Below are 6,889 nucleotides of genomic sequence, written 5' to 3' on the forward strand. Positions count from 1 at the left end.
AATCCCTCACAAAACTGTCCAGAATATATAATGGAGAACAGTTACACTGTAGGCTGCAGAATTCCTCTAAAAAACTCTGATCTGAGGTTTACACAATTTTCTATAAATGTATCCACTGAGAGAAACCACACTTTTTCAAAAACGTTTCATTCCCTCAAGAGAAAAGGTAAGAAAACAAACAGATTGACAACATTTCAATTGTCTGTCAAAGAATGCTTGTGAATCTACACTACCTTTCAACAATTGAGATTAGCACGTTTTTTGTTTGTTGTTGTTTAAGTAATAGTAAACAAATGTAATATTAAAAATATTATAATATTAAAATACATAATATTTTAATTTCAAATAAAGGCTGCTCTTTTAACATTTAACATACATTTTAAAATATTTTAAAATAGAAAACACTTTGTAGGATTTCATAGTAAAATAGTTTTCCTGTTTCAGATCAAATAAATGAAGCCCTGGTGTGCACGAGAGACTTTACCAAACACTGAATCATTAATATTATTATTTTATTTCTCTCTTTATGTTTTTGATTATCAGTTAGTCATAGCATATTTTGCCAAATATTTTTCATATGACCAGCAGGCCATTATTCCAGGGAACAGATTTCAGCTCTGCTACAGTAGTTGTCTTTCATCACTCCACAGTCTTTTTCTTCTTGCATAAGATTAATTTAAACTCAAATGAATATTTTATGTCAACTTAATTATTTGGTAAATAACCAATAATTGAGTACATTCATTTCCTCATACCCTATCAGGATTTTTGTTATAATGACTCTTGATGATCCATTATCCCATATTGTATTAGATATATTTAATAAGTCTGTTACATATCATCAGACATGATTAATTCCTTCCAAACCAGTGGCTCATTTGTTTGTACTTATATTTGTTTAGTGCTAAATCCACCTTAAAACCTCTCAGTGGTGTTTAATAAGCAGGACAGCCCCCTTTCACTGCAGTGGAACAGAGGTGCCCCCTCCCAAAAAACTGTGTTGTCTATATGGTGCGCAACCAGAAAGACACAAGACAGGTGAGACAAGAGATATCATATTATGATCATTTTGCATTCAAACTGGCAACTGTCTCATCTTCATCTCTCTGTTGCTCCCAGTCCTCAAACGTGACATGAACGTCATACAGTCTGTCTCAGGTCTCACAAGAACAAGTGTAGAGCACTGTTGCTGATGTCTGCGGTGCTTCAGATCTCTGGAATGATCGGTGGTGAGATACTACTATCACATAGTGAGGGACATAAATGGATTTGCTCTCATTTGTCTTCTTACAGTGTTTCCCCATCATGTTTCTGTGTTATATAGGGAAGAGCAGACGTGGTGGCAGGGGTTTTGTGGTGTCCTGTCAGTCCTTCTGCTGTCTCTGCTGGGCTTGTTGTGCTATTGTGAGAGGTGAGAGATGTTAAAAAGACTTAAACATAAAGACATAAAACTTTTTCATTTATTTATATATTACAGATTTTATTCAAGTTTATTGTATTGCAATAATATAATGTAATCAGGGTTTCTGCAGGTCTTAAACAGATGACCTTCCACAATTAGGCCCTTAAAAGGTCTTAAATATGAGAAGAAAGTTAAATGTTGCATTCACTGCAAAAATGAATATTTTTCTCTGTATTTTCTCTGTATTTGTCTTCTTTTTAAAACCATAAGTTAAATATCTAAATATCCTTAAATCAAGATAAATTTATTGTAGTTACAAAATTAAAGGGGGGGTGAAATGCTCGTTTTCACTCAATATCCTGTTAATCGAGTACCTACACTGTAAAAAATTGCTGTAGTTTCTACAGCAAAATTTTACAGAATTTTACTGTATAAACATTTTACAAGATGCAGCTGTAATTCGCAATGCATTATGGGTCAAATAAGGTTTTACAGTTGTTAACAGTATATTTCCACGTCAACTGTAATTCATTTACAGGAAGCAGGTGTTTCCTACACTAATTTACTGTAGTGTGGCATTATGGGATTGCGCGCGCATCATTCAAATTCAGAAACCCAGCCGACTGGAGCAGCTCGAGAACGATTGAAGATAAGAGGCTTTATTCATAATTCCTGGTAAGTTCACTTAATTATACTTAAGAAATATAACCCTTTATATTTATTTAAGTTAATCTATAAGCGATTTCATGTCACAATAGCCTCCTATCCTGACATTTAGTGGCCTTGGTAACTTCTGTGCAGTAAACTGGGAATTGCTATCATAGCATAGTTGCGCCAAATGTTCGATTTTTGGAAGTACAATGTTCTTATTGAGAGCATTTAAAAGTAGTGTTTACCTAATGCGAACGATTGTCATAGTAACTAACGTTACTATCTATCTAAATAACTGACGAACAGCAACATTTGAAATTTCATTCTTTTATATGTGTTCAACTATCCCATATTGACTCGACGCCTTACTATAATAAATGAAAGACATCTTTATATGCCCGACTGGACAAGTTCGTCTGATAAAAAAAAAAAAAAAAAAAAAAAAAAGACTGAGGAAGCATCGAAACGCGAGACTGATTCTGATTATATTAACGTTTCATTCAACATCAAAAAAGCTTAACAGCACACATAAACTCACAGAAAACACATGAGGTAAGTTAAATGTTCAACTGTTGAGTTTATTTATAACATATAAGAAGCATCACAAGTGAGCTGTTTTGCTGAGTATCACGATTGCAAATACATAGTTCAATAAACAATTAGTTCACAACTTACTTACTTTTTTAGACACAATATTAACTGTTGTTGTATTTCACCGACGAATATAGTTCCAAACAAAGACCAAAGCAAAACTATTTTGCTCATTCTCAAATCAAAACTCTCCAAACTTGAGCTAAATGATTCATCTTTTTGAACGGATCAATGAATGACTCAGTTGATTCCCTCATTAAGTTATTTACTGCCACCTAATGGCGGATTAGTTTCAGGTTTAATAAGCAGCATTGCATTTTTCCAACATTTATTAATTGTATTTTCAAATTTCATATAATTTTGCACTGTTAATTATTTAATTTGATTGGTGGTACAGTCCTACAATGTAATATTACAATTTATAATTATAAATTATATAATTTATAATAGTTTGTTTATTCTAATATATATGCCTTTTGGGGTGTTAATTTTGGTCTCATTTACAATACATAATGCTTTAAAGAAATCACAAGATTATTTTCTTTATGTCTTTTAGGTGCAAAGAATATCAGATGATGTGGAGAAATGTTCGATGCTTCAAGACTCTGAAGCTGATTTTATTAGGTAATATATTAATTATTTAAATAATTTGATAAACTTGTAATTTAGATTACATACTGCATTGTAGGTTACATTATTGCTTATATTTATTAATTTAAGGTCCACCCAGTGGCTTTTGACTATTTGAGGGTCAGATGGTTGTGAATTCATACCTCAACATTGTGCGTCCCGGGAGCAGGCATCTTTTGCACACATTAATTTTTTCAAAGGTAAGAAGTTTTACTTAAGTAATTTCATTCGCGAAAAACGTTACTTATTCAAAATGAAATGTAGTCATTCATCACTGTTAACTGTTAATGTCGTTCCAAACCCGTAAAAGCTATGTTCATCTTCAGAACACAATTTTAGATATTTCAGATGAGAACCGGGAGGCTTGCGTCTGTCCCACTGACTGCCAAACAATTAACAATGTCTAAGCCCAGAAAAGTATGAAAAGGATTGTCAGAATAGTCCATCTGCCATCAGTGGTTCATCTGTAATTTCACGAAGCTACAAGAATAATTTTTTTATGCAAAGAAAACAAAAAGAACAACTTTATTCAACAGAGACGTTATTTTTGATTATGTCAGCCGCACCACACGGATACGCTGTTTTCGTTCAAATCAAAGCGTAAATAAACATAGAAAGCGTGTCCATGTGACCCAGCTGACACAGAACAGGCTATGTAGTGTGTGTCCAACAGATACTCTTCAAAAATGGCACTACACTGACGCAGAGAAGACTAATTGTTGAATAAATCCTTATTTTTGTTTTCTTTGCATACAAAAAGTATTGTCGTCGCTTCATAACGTTACTGTTGAACCACTGATGGACTATTCTGATAATGTCTTTCATACTTTTCTGGGCCTTGACAGTGGTATTTACTGGAGAGTCTATGGGACAGTCACAATCTTCCCAGTTGCATTCAGAATATCTTAAATTGTGTTCCGAAGACGAACGAAGCTTTTATGGGTTTGGAACGACATGGACGTAAGTGATTAATGGCAAGATTTTCATTTTGGGGTGGAGTAACCTTTTAAGTACTGGTAAATGCTGATTGTATTGTATAAGTGGCATTTTGACATTTATTTTATTGAGCTAGTTTCATTTGATACATAACTTTATCCTGATGCTTTTGCTTGTTTTTATGTGCAGATGTTTTCTTGGAATCACAACACTCACTGGATACAAGACGGACACATGGAGGCAAAACAAGTGGAAAAGTCTCAGAAGAGGGACAACCCTCATGCGTGTGCTCATCTCAGAAAGTTGATGGACTTTCAGTATGTATTTATTAAATTGTCTTTTGCAGGAATATTCTTAATTTAATAGAACATAAGCTCAAACAACAGAATTTGTGATTTAATGTTGATTCCAGCATTTTATTTGAATCCTTTTCTTTAAAACATTTTTATTTTTATTTTCAAATGTTTAAAAAAATTATACAAATTCTGTTGATTGACCTTCATTTTTATAGAAAGTTAATGTTCTACTCTGAATATGGCTTTTTTTAAACAGTTATTTGTGATGCTATGCTATTTTTATGATTAGATTTAACTGTTGAAAGACTGAACATTTTATTTTACCAGTAAAAGCCTTGCAATGTCTTTCTGCCAGTTTTAATAAATACTTATTTGCAACATCATTGACTTGGTTTTCATTCATTTGTAAATGTATTAAGATAGAGCTCATGATAATGCATTTATATCAGTATTTTATAGTTTACTGTTAAAATTATTCTTTAAAGCAGTTTCATTGTTAAATTATTACAACATCATATTGTATTTAGGGGTATTTACATGATTTTATTGGCAACTTTTGTTGCCAGCTAAATACTGTAATTTAATGAAATTACAAAAAAATGCTGTAAAATATATTTACAGGATTTTATTGGCAACTTTTTTGCCAGGTAAATACTGTACTTTAGTGAATTTACAAAATATTGCTGTAAAATAAACTACTTGTAAAATTCAATGTTACTGTAAAAAATACTACAAACTACTGTATTTCACATACAGCAATTAACTGTTATTTGCTTTGCAGTAATATCCTGTAATCCATTTTACAGCAATTAACATCATTTTTACAGGATTTTATTGGCAACTTTTTTGCCAGTAAAATCCTGTAAATTCTACAGTACATTTTTTACAGTGTATAGAGTAGTACTGCATCCTTCATAACTCCAAAAAGTCTTTAGATTTATTATATTCATAAGAGAAAGATAGTCTGTATCGATTTTTCCCGGAAAAACACGACCGGCTGGAGGTGTGACGTGTGGGCGGAGCTAAAGAATCACGAGCGCCAGTTGGATTTTGCGTTGAGAGCGTTTAGAAGCTGTGACATTACCGTGAGGAAAAAAAACCATCATCCAAAACAAACCATGGCTAACAGTCAGATTCAGCCGTTTATTTATGATCCAGAATCAGATCCCGAGGCTGAAACTGAAGGAGAGCAGCAGCAGCAACGACTCGCTCCGAGCGGGGCTCGAACCCGGGTCTCCGGCATGGGAGGCGGACGCACTAACAAGGAGGCAGAGATATTTTAAGCAGTTTTACTCACCGCCTGCGGTTCCAACAGACGATCGTGACCCTTTTTCGTTGGGATTGCATCATCCTTAAGAAATAAACAATACGCAAATCCGTTGTCAAACTGGGCCTTGTTTGTAAAACAAGCATCTTCGAAATGCAGGGAACAAACAAAAACACTTGCACAACTCCGTTGATGCTCTGTAAAAATAAACTCCATCCACTGGTCCTTTAATGCTGTTTTATTTTTGGTAATCTGTGCAGGGTTGTCTTGCCCTGGCAACCAAAAACACACTTCTTTTGTGACATTTCGCGACGCTCTCGCTCTGATCAGTGAATGTCTGTGCTCTCAGGGCTCTGCTATACAGGAGCGCGCGCTCTTCCGGCAGAAGTGGCCTTAGGATCCATATAAGGAAATTCCGTTCCATCTAACGTCACACAGAGCCATACTCGAAAAAAAACTTTCTGAAACTTGTGACAAACCGGAAGTAGTATTTTTGTTCCCAAACGTACAACTTAATTTTTGAAACTTTGTCCATGTTTAGCATGGGAATCCAACTCTTTAACAGGGTAAAAAACTCAGTATGCATGCAATAGCATTTCACCCCCCCTTTAAGGTATGAAGTTCGGTTTTCTGAGAAAATGAACAAAACTTTCTTCTCATTTTTACTTACAAAATGTACAGTAAAATTCTCAGCAATGCATATTACTAAGTTTTGATATATTAACGGTAGGAAATTTTCAATTTATCTTCATGCAACATGATCTTTACTTAATATCTTAATGATTTTTGGCATAAAAGAAAAATCTATAATTTTGACCCATACAATGTTTTTTTGACTATTGCTAAGAAATATACCCCAGCGACTTAAGACAATCAAACAAACAAAGCTTTTATGGGTTTGGAACGACATGGGAGTGTCGTTGAGTGATTAATAAGAAAGTTTTCATTTTGGGGTGGAGTAACCCTTTAAAAATAATGACAGAGTTTGATACAAATCCATTAAAAATCCACTTCAAATTGCTTGACAGCTTTCATTTGTAAGTTATGTACATAATGATTAATAAAACTGCCATCTAATTTTAGTAAAATTGGATGAAAAGGTAATAAAACTTTTGA

At 33.7% G+C, this 6,889-nt stretch overlaps 1 long non-coding RNA gene across 1 annotated transcript; it reads left to right on the forward strand.

The window, feature by feature from the left end:
- The first annotated feature begins 2,036 nt into the window (after positions 1 to 2,036).
- On the forward strand, positions 2,037 to 3,378 carry LOC113114528 (uncharacterized). The gene is made up of 3 exons (XR_003293757.1): positions 2,037 to 2,077; positions 3,201 to 3,268; positions 3,365 to 3,378. It is a non-coding gene; the product is annotated as an uncharacterized LOC113114528 (long non-coding RNA).
- The last annotated feature ends 3,511 nt before the right edge of the window (positions 3,379 to 6,889 follow it).

Source organism: Carassius auratus, chromosome 14, assembly GCF_003368295.1.
Source record: "Carassius auratus strain Wakin chromosome 14, ASM336829v1, whole genome shotgun sequence".
In the NCBI taxonomy this organism is placed as follows: domain Eukaryota; kingdom Metazoa; phylum Chordata; class Actinopteri; order Cypriniformes; family Cyprinidae; genus Carassius; species Carassius auratus.